Source organism: Bufo gargarizans, chromosome 6 (assembly GCF_014858855.1).
Source record: "Bufo gargarizans isolate SCDJY-AF-19 chromosome 6, ASM1485885v1, whole genome shotgun sequence".
Classification (NCBI taxonomy): Eukaryota; Metazoa; Chordata; class Amphibia; order Anura; family Bufonidae; genus Bufo; species Bufo gargarizans.
In genome coordinates this window covers 239,705,319-239,719,054 of record NC_058085.1, presented here as the reverse complement: position 1 = coordinate 239,719,054, position 13,736 = coordinate 239,705,319, and the positions used below count along the sequence as shown (strand labels likewise).

The following is a 13,736-nucleotide window of genomic DNA, read 5'->3' as shown; positions in this document are numbered from 1 at the left end:
CGATCAACATGGATTATTAGGAAATTAGGGAATCAGGTATGTGTGCGATACATAGGGGCCAAATCAGCCTAGATGCACAGATGGACAACCAACCAGGCAATCAGCCCAGCTGGTTTGAAAACAGTCGTCGGGCCCCCGAAGCCATGGGGCCGAAGCAGTCGTCGGGCCCCCGAAGCCATGGGGCCGAAGCAGTCGTCGGGCCCCCGAAGCCATGGGGCCGAAGCAGTCGTCGGGCCCCCGAAGCCATGGGGCCAAAGCAGTCGTCGGGCCCCCGAAGCCATGGGGCCAAAGCAGTCGTCGGGCCCCCGAAGCCATGGGGCCAAAGCAGTCGTCGGGCCCCCGAAGCCATGGGGCCAAAGCAGTCGTCGGGCCCCCGAAGCCATGGGGCCGAAGCAGTCGTCGGGCCCCCAAAGCCATGGGGCCGAAGCAGTCGTCGGGCCCCCAAAGCCATTTTTTTTTATTTTATTTTATTTATTTTTTTTATTTATTTTTTTAAGAATTATAACTATGAAAAGTGACATGAATAAGGTGCATGTGAATTAAACCATGAGCCTGACCGATGTGGCAGGTGATACCCAAGATAAACTACGTGGCCTGAATAACATGCAAGGCGAATTATCGTTAGGAACGAGACCTGACCAACGTGGAAGGTGACCCCAATAGTTCAACTGCATGACCTGAAAAGACTAAGGGAAACGTGACAGAAAATGGAGATAATAACGGACATTAACTCAAATTAATAACATAAGCAGGTAAAGATATGAGTCATTCAAAAGCATAGCTGCACAGGTGGACAGACAACCATTGGTCAGACCCCTGAAGCCATGGGGCTGAAGCAACCACCAGGGGCCCATGGGGCCAGGCAGCCGCCGGGATGCGAACCTTAGAATTAAGGACGGCTGGGGAAAAGATTGGGCCTTAACCCAACGGGTTTAGTAAGCAACCGGGACTCGAGAACCTAGAAAGACAAAGACATGGACTTGCATAACCTCCAACAGAAACCTGGGACACTAACCAGCCTACAACCATGTCGTACCCTTAACAAACAAAACATGAAAAGCGGTCAAGGGGCCCCCGGAGCCATGAGGCCGGATCGGTCATAGGGCCCCCGAAGCCAGAGGGATGACGTTGCGGTGACGATAAGTAATTAAAACGTAAGCCGGACCTGATGGCATATGAAGCGACTTGAATGATTGGATTGGTTAGAAGGTGGCCTAAGGAACATGACTGCCAACAGGCGTTAAAAATATAGACATTAGTAATCCGAAGCACGTGCATACATAGAACACTAACCACCGTGAACCATAAACGTAAACATGAAATGCCTGGGGCATTGCGAGTCCGCTAAGAGAAGTCTCTTATCGTGACAAACAAATGAACAGCTTGTGAAAACATACCAGGAAACGGACTCCTATCGGCCCACTGACCTCCGCTGAGGAGCTGTTTGGTGAACTGGGGCAGGAGACCAGTCTGAGTAAATACGAAACAGGATTAAACAGAAACTAGGCCTATGGAATGTGACAGACCACCGAGGAAGGGAACGTAAGCCTGAAAAGAACGCAGTTATGTTTGTCAGGAGAGAGGTACCAGAGCGGTGGGTGCAGACTGCCCCGGTGAGATTGAGCAAAACCATGATGTAGCAATAAACAGGAGAATGCAGCTTTGAGTGGGAGCAGAGTACAACACATGATGTAACAACAAATGGGTGAATGCAGCTTTGGATGTGAGTGGTACCTAAAAACATGGTATAGGCGCATGAAAAGCATGGTATAAAGACGTATAAATGCAACCTGAAAGTGAGCAGAGTATTGACGTGATGCGAAAGCAGACATGTGGACGCAGCTCTAGTAGTGAAAGGAGTATAGGACAAGATGTGAAAAGCAGACATGCGGACGCAGCTTTGGATGTGAACGGAATATTAACTTGATGTGACCGCAGACATGGAAAGCGGCTTTGGTGAGTGGGGTATACAACCTGGTGTAGCAGTAGAACTGTGAACACAACTTTGGGTATAAGCAGAGCATGAAGATTGGTATAAACGCAGCTCTGGTTGTGAGTGGAGCAAGGTGGGAACACCAGGGTGGTGCGTCCAGAGCATGAAAACGGAGTAACAGTAGCAGCTATGGCTGTAAGCCGAGTATACAACATGTAATAACAGGCATATAATACGGATCCGGCTGTCGGCTGGGGATGGAATGAGATGTAACAGCCAACAGGTGAGCGCAGCTTGAGTGTGAGACCAATCTGAGTGAACACGAACCAAGAGTAGAAAAGTGCAGTACAGTGAAGACGTGCCGATGCAGCATAAGACATTAAATAAAAGCCGAAAGTGTAAATGCCGCTCAGGATAACAGCGGAGCATGAAAGTATGAGATTGTGAAGAAGCTCTGCCTGTATATTTATGTTTAAATTGTATTGGAGCTGTCATTTGGCATTTCGGGCACTAGAGGCCGCTGTTTTGCAGCACAGTCAGCATGCTTCTGGGTGAACCAGTAAGTGTTGATCTGACATGGTGGAAGGATTGTGCTGTGAGGGGCTGAATCCGATTCCATTCTGGCTTGCAGATATCCGGCAGTGAATGGATACTCAAAGGAAGGAGAGCATCTGCTGTCCCCTGTCTGGATCCAGCACTTTGAAAGAGAGGTTGTCCCAGGAAGACCAGTTCCAGTGTATGGACAGAAAACCTTAGCATCAAGCAAGGCCGCACGGTTGCTGAGAGCTTGGTGGCCATCCTGGGTAAGCGGCATCCTAGGGCCCAGAACGGATGCAGGTCAGTACACCTGATTACCAATTGTACTTCACTGTTTGGCGCCTAAAGTAACAGAGACTAGTCTAGGCCTTGTATGCGCTAGTTAGATAGGGTTATAGCTTTGTTAGGCCTTACTGTACTGGACTGCAGTGCAGTAATTGACATGCAGGCTCTGCTGTGTCTGCCAGGTGTGTCTTCTATAGCGGCACAGTACGACTTGTAGGCTCTGCTGTGTACGCCAACAGGCTAGGCCTGTCCCTCGGACAGGGACGGTGACTGTGGGCCTGGGGTATTACTTATACTGTTTGTACTTGTGTTAATACTGTTTCCAAAGTAAAGTTTATATTCTTGCATATAAAGCTGGTGTCAGTGTTGCTTCCATGTCTGTGACTTTGCTGTATCCTGGGGAGCCCACCCCGGTACACGGCTTACGAAAGTGAAATACATGAAGTTTAAAGATGGTGGTAGCGGGGGGAAAGAGGGGGGGGGGGGGGGGGAGACACATGGCAAGGAACAGCTACAGCAAAAGGCCTAAACAATAAACGCTGCGTCCGATCTCCAAACATGACGTCAGGTGCAGCCCGGGTAACTCTTACTTCAGCCGGATTGCTGTAAAGAAACTTTTCATACAAGACGAACGAAGCAAAGTGAAACTTGTAAGATTTATAGGAACCAACTCTTATTACCAACAAACAAAAATGAAAAGCAAATGGAAGTATTTAGGCCCAAACGAGCAAACCTGAGGTAGCAGATTCTGAGGCGAAGCCTCCCGTTCGCTAGCAAAGTCGGATCCGACCGGCCTGGAGAGACGGCCCCGGCCCAACCTACTTACGTAGTATGGCGCGTGCATGCTATGGTATCAGAGAGCAAAATAACAAGCTCCATGCTGCAAAGAAAGAATCCTACCACCAGAGAAGCTAGTCTGCTAATGACACCTGAAAACACACACCTGTGAGTGAGGGTGTGGCTCGTATATATGAAGAGCCTCCGCCCCTCCCACAAATGCAGGCTGACTAATCAGCCTTACCAACATATACACACATACAGTACAGACCAAAAGTTTGGACACACCTTCTCATTCAAAAGGTTTTCTTTATTTTCATGACTATGAAAATTGTAGATTCACACTGATGGCATCAAAACTATGAATTAACAAATGTGGAATTATATACATAACAAAAAAGTGTGAAACAACTGAAAATATGTCATATTCTAGGTTCTTCAAAGTAGCCACCTTTTGCTTTGATTACTGCTTTGCACACTCTTGGCATTCTCTTGATGAGCTTCAAGAGGTAGTCACCTGAAATGGTCTTCCAACAGTCTTGAAGGAGTTCCCAGAGATGCTTTTCACTTGTTGGCCCTTTTTGCCTTCACTCTGCGGTCCAGCTCACCCCAAACCATCTCGATTGGGTTCAGGTCCGGTGACTGTGGAGGCCAGGTCATCTGGCGCAGCACCCCATCACTCTCCTTCATGGTCAAATAGCCCTTACACAGCCTGGAGGTGTGTTTGGGGTCATTGTCCTGTTGAAAAATAAATGATGGTCCAACTAAACGCAAACCGGATGGAATAGCATGACGCTGCAAGATGCTGTGGTAGCCATGCTGGTTCAGTATGCCTTCAATTTTGAATAAATCCCCAACAGTGTCACCAGCAAAGCACCCCCACACCATCACACCTCCTCCTCCAAGCTTCAAGGTGGGAACCAGGCATGTAGAGTCCATCCGTTCACCTTTTCTGTGTCGCACAAAGACACGGTGGTTGGAACCAAAGATCTCAAATTTGGACTCATCAGACCAAAGCACAGATTTCCACTGGTCTAATGTCCATTCCTTGTGTTCTTTAGCCCAAACAAGTCTCTTCTGCTTGTTGCCTGTCCTTAGCAGTGGTTTCCTAGCAGATATTCTACCATGAAGGCCTGATTCACACAGTCTCCTCTTAACAGTTGTTCTAGAGATGTGTCTGCTGCTAGAACTCTGTGTGGCATTGACCTGGTCTCTAATCTGAGCTGCTGTTAACCTGCGATTTCTGAGGATGGTGACTCGGATGAACTTATCCTCCGCAGCAGAGGTGACTCTTGGTCTTCCTTTCCTCGGGTGGTCCGCATGTGAGACAGTTTCTTTGTAGCGCTTGATGGTTTTTGTGACTGCACTTGAGGACACTTTCAAAGTTTTCCTAATTTTTCGCCCTGACTGACCTTCATTTCTTAAAGTAATGATGGCCACATGTTTTTCTTTACTTAGAATTTGTATTATAGCAAGAAAAAAGCAGCTAACAGTCTATTCAGTGGGACTATCAGCTGTGTATCCACCAGACTTCTCCACAACGCAACTGATGGCCCCAACCCCATTTATAAGGCAAGAAATCCCACTTATTAAACCTGACAGGGCACACCTTTGAAGTGAAGACCATTTCAGGTGACTACCTCTTGAAGCTCATCAAGAGTGTGCAAAGCAGTAATCAAAGCAAAAGGTGGCTACTTTGAAGAACCTAGAATATGACATATTTTCAGTTGTTTCACACTTTTTTGTTATGTATATAATTCCACATGTGTTAATTCATAGTTTTGATGCCTTCAGTGTGAATCTACAATTTTCATAGTCATGAAAAAAAGAAAACTCTTTGAATGAGAAGGTGTGTCCAAACTTTTGGTCTGTACTGTATATATACACATAATCACACACATAATGTACAATGTATGATTCTACACAATGATCACACACAGTGTATATACACATATATAATCACACATAGTATATATAGACATAATCACACAAAATATATATAGACATATATAATCACACACAGTATATATAGACATATATAATCACACAGTGTATATACACATATATAATCACACACAGTGTATATACATATAATCACACAGTATACAGGTCCTTCTTAAAAAAATAGCATATTGTGATAAAGTTAATTATTTTCTGTAATGTACTGATAAACATTAGACTTTCATATATTTTAGATTCATTACACACAACTGAAGTAGTGCAAGCCTTTTATTGTTTTAATATTGATGATTTTGGCATACAGCTCATGAAAACCCAAATTTCCTATATAAAAAAATTAGCATATTTCATCCGACCAATAAAAGAAAAGTGTTTTAATACAAAAAAAGTCAACCTTCAAATAATTATGTTCAGTTCTGCACTCAATACTTGGTCGGGAATCCTTTTGCAGAAATGACTGCTTCAATGCGGCGTGGCATGGAGGCAATCAGCCTGTGGCACTGCTGAGGTGTTATGGAGGCCCAGGATGCTTCGATAGCGGCCTTAAGCTCATCCAGAGTGTTGGGTCTTGCGTCTCTCAACTTTCTCTTCCCAATATCCCACAGATTCTCTATGGGGTTCAGGTCAGGAGAGTTGGCAGGCCAATTGAGCACAGTAATACCATGGTCAGTAAACCATTTACCAGTGGTTTTGGCACTGTGAGCAGGTGCCAGGTCGTGCTGAAAAATGAAATCTTCATCTCCATAAAGCTTTTCAGCAGATGGAAGCATGAAGTGCTCCAAAATCTCCTGATAGCTAGCTGCATTGACCCTGCCCTTGATAAAACACAGTGGACCAACACCAGCAGCTGACATGGCACCCCAGACCATCACTGACTGTGGGTACTTGACACTGGACTTCAGGCATTTTGGCATTTCCCTCTCCCCAGTCTTCCTCCAGACTCTGGCACCTTGATTTCCGAATGACATGCAAAATTTGCTTTCATCCGAAAAAAGTACTTTGGACCACTGAGCAACAGTCCAGTGCTGCTTCTCTGTAGCCCAGGTCAGGCGCTTCTGCCGCTGTTTCTGGTTCAAAAGTGCCTTGACCTGGGGAATGCGGCACCTGTAGCCCATTTCCTGCACACGCCTGTACACGGTGGCTCTGGATGTTTCTACTCCAGACTCAGTCCACTGCTTCCGCAGGTCCCCCAAGGTCTGGAATCGGTCCTTCTCCACAATCTTCCTCAGGGTCCGGTCACCTCTTCTCGTTGTGCAGCGTTTTCTGCCACACTTTTTCCTTCCCACAGACTTCCCACTGAGGTGCCTTGATACAGCACTCTGGGAACAGCCTATTCGTTCAGAAATTTCTTTCTGTGTCTTACCCTCTTGCTTGAGGGTGTCAATGATGGCCTTCTGGACAGCAGTCAGGTCGGCAGTCTTACCCATGATTGCGGTTTTGAGTAATGAACCAGGCTGGGAGTTTTTAAAAGCCTCAGGAATCTTTTGCAGGTGTTTAGAGTTAATTAGTTGATTCAGATGATTAGGTTAATAGCTCGTTTAGAGAACCTTTTCATGATATGCTAATTTTTTGAGATAGGAATTTTGGGTTTTCATGAGCTGTATGCCAAAATCATCAATATTAAAACAATAAAAGGCTTGAACTACTTCAGTTGGTGTGTAATGAATCTAAAATATATGAAAGTCTAATGTTTATCAGTACATTACAGAAAATAATGAACTTTATCACAATATGCTAATTTTTTTTAGAAGGACCTGTATATACACATATATAATTACACACAAATAACATACAATGTATGATTCTACACAATGATCACACAGTGTATGCACATATATAATCACACACAGTATATAGACATATATAATCACACATATTATATATACACATATAATCACACACAGTATATATACATATATAATCACACATATAATCACACACAGTATATACACACATATATAATCACACACATTATATATACACATATATAATCACACATATTATATATACACATATATAATCACGCAGTATATATACATACACATATATAATCACACACAGTATATATACACATATAATCACACACAGTATATAGACACGTATATAATCACACACAGTATATAGACACATATATAATCACACACAGTATATAGACACATATATAATCACACACAGTATATAATATATAATCACACACAGTATATAGACACATATATAATCACACACAGATAACATACAATGTATGATTGTACACAATGATCACACACAGTGTATGCACATATATAATCACACACAGTATATATAGACATATATAATCACACATATTATATATACACATATAATCACACACAGTATATATACATATATAATCACACATATATACACATATATAATCACACACAGTATATATACACACATATATAATCACACACATTATATATACACATATATAATCACACATATTATATATACACATATAATCACACAGTATATATACACACATATATAATCACACACAGTATATATACACATATAATCACACACAGTATATATACACACATATATAATCACACACAGTATATAGACACACATATATAATCACACACAGATAACGTACAATGTATGATTGTACACAATGATCACACACAGTGTATGCACATATATAATCACACACAGTATATAGACACATAATCACACACATATATAATTACACACAGTATATATACACATATATAATCACACACACACATATTATATATACACATATAATCACACACAGATAACGTACAATGTATGATTGTACACAATGATCACACACAGTGTATGCACATATATAATCACACACAGTATATAGACACATAATCACACACATATATAATTACACACAGTATATATACACATATATAATCACACACACATATTATATATACACATATATAATCACACACATTATATATACACACATATAATCACACAGATAACGTACAATGTATGATTGTACACAATGATCACACACAGTGTATGCACATATATAATCACACACAGATAACGTACAATGTATGATTGTACACAATGATCACACACAGTGTATGCACATATATAATCACACACAGTATATAGACACATAATCACACACATATATAATTACACACAGTATATATACACATATATAATCACACACACATATTATATATACACATATATAATCACACACATTATATATACACACATATAATCACACAGATAACGTACAATGTATGATTGTACACAATGATCACACACAGTGTATGCACATATATAATCACACACAGATAACGTACACTGTATGATTGTACACAATCAAAGGACATAACAATGAATAACATTGCTTACCTATAACATCATTCCTTACCTATATCTTCCAGACACTACTACCTAAAGGACCTGTGATGACGTCAAGGTCATGTGACCAATGGGCGTATCCAAGAGCCAGATCGCTCAAATACAACGTGAAGTGACGCGCGTTCATGTGGACAAGCCTTGTGTATGCAGGGAGGATACGAGCACGTTACAAGCCTGAATATCCTACAGCGCATGTGCAGTGGACGAATGTGTGTATAGACTGCGTGATAGATATGGATCTGCAGTGTGGTAACAGCTCCACCTAGAGGCCCATCTGGGGGATTACAGGAGCCAAAATAACACTTCTTGCTGTGGTATTATAAAGGTGTAAAATGTCTCACCACATTAGCCCTGCAGCTACCCCCATACTGCAATAACGGCCCTGCAGAAGCTGAAGTCCTGAAATAACACTGTGTTTACTGGTAAAGAGCCATTGGGGTGCAACAGGCAGGATACATACAAAAACTGCAAATTACTCAGGCACGCTCCCCTTTAGGTGGCTTTTTTTTTTGCTATTTTTCAAAAACACAACTTGTTGTTTTGACACTTTCTGTATAGGGGAAAAGAACATGAAGAAAATGCTAGTGGTAAGACACTAGAAAAAAGTCACAAAAACATCAGCAAAAAGTGCAGGTGCCAAAAAATTAAATAATAAAATGCAAGCCCTTACTCTGGCATTTTGTATACGGGTAAGCCAAAATTATGTGTGTAAGGGCCCTAATACCGCCTCTCTAGGTTCATATCACTGCACGGAGCAGCCCCGCCAACCAGAGCAGTACTACAGGAAGAACATCAGGGGCAGACTTATGGCTCTGATTAATCATACCTTCACTCCAGAATTCTGGCATGAAAAAGGAGCAGTTTTGTAATGTTGGTGGCAAAGTGTGTGTGGGTAGCAAGTAAAAAAAAAAAAGGTCGCGTAGGAAAACTAGAGTAGCTTTTCTTAGTTTCCGAAAGTTCAATACATTATACCAGTATTGCTCTCATACATATCTTGTAGGAATTATAGGCAAGAACATTTACATAGAATGACTCTCCATAAGTTATCATTAACATGACTTCCCTATACTTAAGTGCAGGTCGCATAACGTTACAGCAGACTTGCCTAGTCATAAAGATAAAGAGGGAGGGCGGGGTATGCGGTCCTACAAAAAGACCTTAACATCACGAGAGCAATGGAATAGCGCCCAAGGTAGTCATATATATATGTGTGTATAATAGCAGCACATTAAGTAAAATGAATACAAGTGTTTGTGACTTAGATGTAATGTTTTAGAGGGTATGTTGCGCGGGGGTGCAGGAAAAGGAAACCTTTTGGAATGGTATTAAGAAGAGGGGGGTGGGGGAGTGTCTGTGGTGAGCCCAGGGGTTCAAGATGAATTTATATAGAGAATGAGACTTATTTTCCCAGCTAACCAGTTCTTCTAAACGGTATAAAGAATCCACCTTATCCGTCCATAGTTCTAGGGTCGGAGGTGAACTCTATTTCCAGAACATGGGGATTAAAATCTTAGCTGTGGCAGGAAGTTGTCTTGTAAGAACCAGGGTATTTTTGGGGATTTTATCCAGAAAGAGATGTAGTAAGCAAATTTCTGGAGTAAGAGGGAGAGTAAGACCAGTAGGTTGGTCTATTTGTTTCAGACAGAGATACAGGGAAAAAAGAAGAGGGGATTAGTCACAGACTCCTTGGTGTCTAGAGAGTCTGGGATATCCAGGCAGGGCGCCAAAGGGAACGGACCGTTAGGTGGTGATATGATATATCTAGGGTCCAGATTATATTTCGGGTATATATTTATTTCTTTATTATTTTTTTATATATTTATTAATATATTTTGTTGGATTTAGTTGTTGGGGAAGTGGAAGGCTGCCACAGGTGTAATGTCCAGATAGAATTAATCTAAAGTGGACATGGTACAGGAAGGAAAACACAAAATAAAGGAAAAAGAACCTGTATACGGCGCCAGATCCCTCAGAGGTAGTCAGCTGCTTATTTTAGAATGGTCAAACAGGGGGTAGTTGAATGTTAAAACAAGCGGTCGTCCCATTCACTATTTTAAAATCACAGATGCTTGTGTGACCCAGCAGGGTTATTTTTAGGATAAATAGTGATAATAGTATATTAAAATGGTACATTAAAAATGCCCCCGTGAGAACAAAGAAATTTTTCAATAAAAGTATTCTTTTTGAAAAAGATCTTTTTTAAAATACAATTTTCAAGTAGAAATTTTCAAATAAAAACTCACTTCACCCAGGAGGGGCAGGGTGGGATAAAGCACATAACACCCACTCTGCTTCCTCCTGCGCCTGGGCCGCCTAATAGATCGTCTGGAAATAACGGCAGTCACAGCTGGAACGTCTGGTAAATTTCCTCTTTATTAGCACAGGGTAGGGTAAGGGTAGGATCAACGCATTTCGGGGTCACCAAGGATCCCCTTCATCAGGAGGGCATTTTTAATGTACCATTTTAATATACTATTATCACTATTTATCCTAAAAATAACCCTGCTGGGTCACACAAGCATCTGTGATTTTATAATAGTGAATGGGACGACCGCTTGTTTTAACATTCAACTACCCCCTGTTTGACCATTCTAAAATAAGCAGCTGACTACCTCTGAGGGATCTGGCGCCGTACACAGGTTCTTTTTCCTTTATTTTGTGTTTTCCTTCCTATTTGTTTCAGCACAGAGGACCAATACGGCTTAATGAGAGGGCACGACCAGAGTAAGCGGTACACACCTCCAAGTCGGGGATCATAGTTAGGATTGTATCTATTTAGTAACACTGGGGTAAGGTGCCATCTAGTTAGTATCTTCTAACCACTTTCCTGTAATCTAACACATTTGGAAGATTGTTTAGGAGCAAGAAAGAGCCTTTGAAGTTCTACAGGTAGGAATTTCCTATCTAAGTCTAATTCCCACACTTGAATAAAGGATAGGGTTGTATCCACTGCTGGGGACAGTAGTTCCCTGTTAAGGGTTGATATGGCCTTTTTGGGCGGTTTCTGTTGTGCGAGGAGGGATTCAAATTTAGTCAATGATCTGTTATGGTTTCCTGTGCATATGAGGTTTTTAGAAGATAATAGAGATAGAGAGGGACACTTCATATGAAGGGAATGTGTCTTGGAGCAATAAAGAATCAACATTAGTATTGTTGAGCCTAATCTTATTCAGTAGGGTATTATTGTAGGTGACATGCATAGACTCAAAGATATCTGATTTGCATCAACGGAGATGGGAAGGGGGAGCACTTTGAGCGAACCTCGTCTAGTTTCCAAATTCTCCAAGTTTCTGAGGTCAAAATGTTATAGACTATGGGGAAGGGTGGGTTCCCTATTTCTAAAAAGACTATCTGTCTTTCTATTTGGAATTGTAGTATGTCTTCTATAAGGATCCATAATTTTTGAGGGGGTCTCCTGACCCAATCAATAATCCTGTTAAGGTGTACTGCTTGGGTAAATATTTGTGTTGTAGGGAGATCAATACCTCCAAGGTGTCATGGGAGCTGAAGTGCTGAGTATTTAACACGTGTTTTTTTGGAGTTCCAGACATATTTAGAGAAGATCTTGTTGACCATTATGTGGAAGGAATTGGGGATATGAATAGGCATGCTTGTATTAAATATGTGATTTTTTGCCAGATAAGACATTTAGCAATGTTCTTACAGCGTAGCCAAGATATATATGGGGTTGGCCAAGATGCTAATATTTTAGATATTTAATGTAGTAGAGGGGAAAGTTATTTTTATATAAATGGGACAAGTTTGAAGAGATCTTTATGCCCAAGAATTTAATATAGGATTGTGACCAGTCAAAGGGAGATGTATTCAAGAGCAAGGAGAATTGGTGGTTAGGGAGAGAAATATTCAATACTTGGGATTTACTCTTATTGATTTTAAAATTGGAGATCCTGCCAAAATCCTGGAATAGTTGTTCTATAATGGGTAGTGTGTTTGACGGGTTGGATAAGAGTAGTAATAGGTCATCTGCATATGCTGCAGCTTTGTTCTTTCTACCCCCACAGTCAATCCCATGTATACGGGCATCCTGTCTAATTCTTTGTAACAAGGTCTCCATCATCAGGACAAAAAGTAAAGGGGATAATGGTCAGCCCTGTCAGGTACCATTAGATATACGGAACGCTGGCGATAAGAAATCATTTACCCTCACTCTAGATGTAGGACCTTTATACATAGAAAATATTGCCTCAATAAACATTGGCGGAATACCGAAGGCAGACAGAATTTTAATTAATCCCAATCAACCCTGTCAAATACCTTTTCGTATTTGCGTCAGTGCTGAGCAGTATCAAAGGTTTGGCTGAGAGCTTGACAAATTGGATCAATTGTATAACCATATATATGTTGTCTTCCCCTTCTCTATGGGGCACAAAACTGACTTGGTCGGGGGCAATGAGGGAGGGAAGAATATTTTGCAGTCTATTTGCTATAATTTTTGTGAACATTTTCAAGTCAGTGTTGAGAAGGGAGATAGGCAGATAATTATTACATAGGGCCGGGTCTTTTCCGTCTTTATGAATTATATATATTTGGGCTGGTAATGTTTGTTTATGGAAAGGGGTACCTTTTAACGCTTTGTTGAACAGTTTACTCAGATATGGGATTAAAGTGGTGTAATAAAAGGAGGATAGTCCATCTGGGCCAGGGCACTTATTTTTCGCAATGGTGTCTTGGATTTCCCGATGTGTAATAGGGGGGCAGAAGCCCTAGGATTGGCTAGTTGAAATCTGAGGTAGAGTTAAGGAGAATAAGTGTGATATCAAATATTTTTGGAATTGTGATGTGTCTATGTCTTGAGAGAATTGTAGGTTATATAGCTGGGTATAGAAATTTCTGAATTCTTGTG

General features: G+C 41.5%; 1 protein-coding gene across 1 annotated transcript in view; it reads right to left on the bottom strand.

Moving 5' to 3' along the window:
- LOC122941322 (zinc finger protein 551-like) overlaps window positions 1–8,925 on the bottom strand; it is a 30,930-nt gene extending 22,005 nt beyond the window's left edge. The window contains exon 1 of the mRNA XM_044298450.1: window positions 8,864–8,925. The gene's annotated coding sequence lies outside the window, so the exon portion shown is untranslated. The remainder of the gene's footprint in view (window positions 1–8,863) is intronic.
- Between the last annotated feature and the right edge of the window lie 4,811 nt (window positions 8,926–13,736).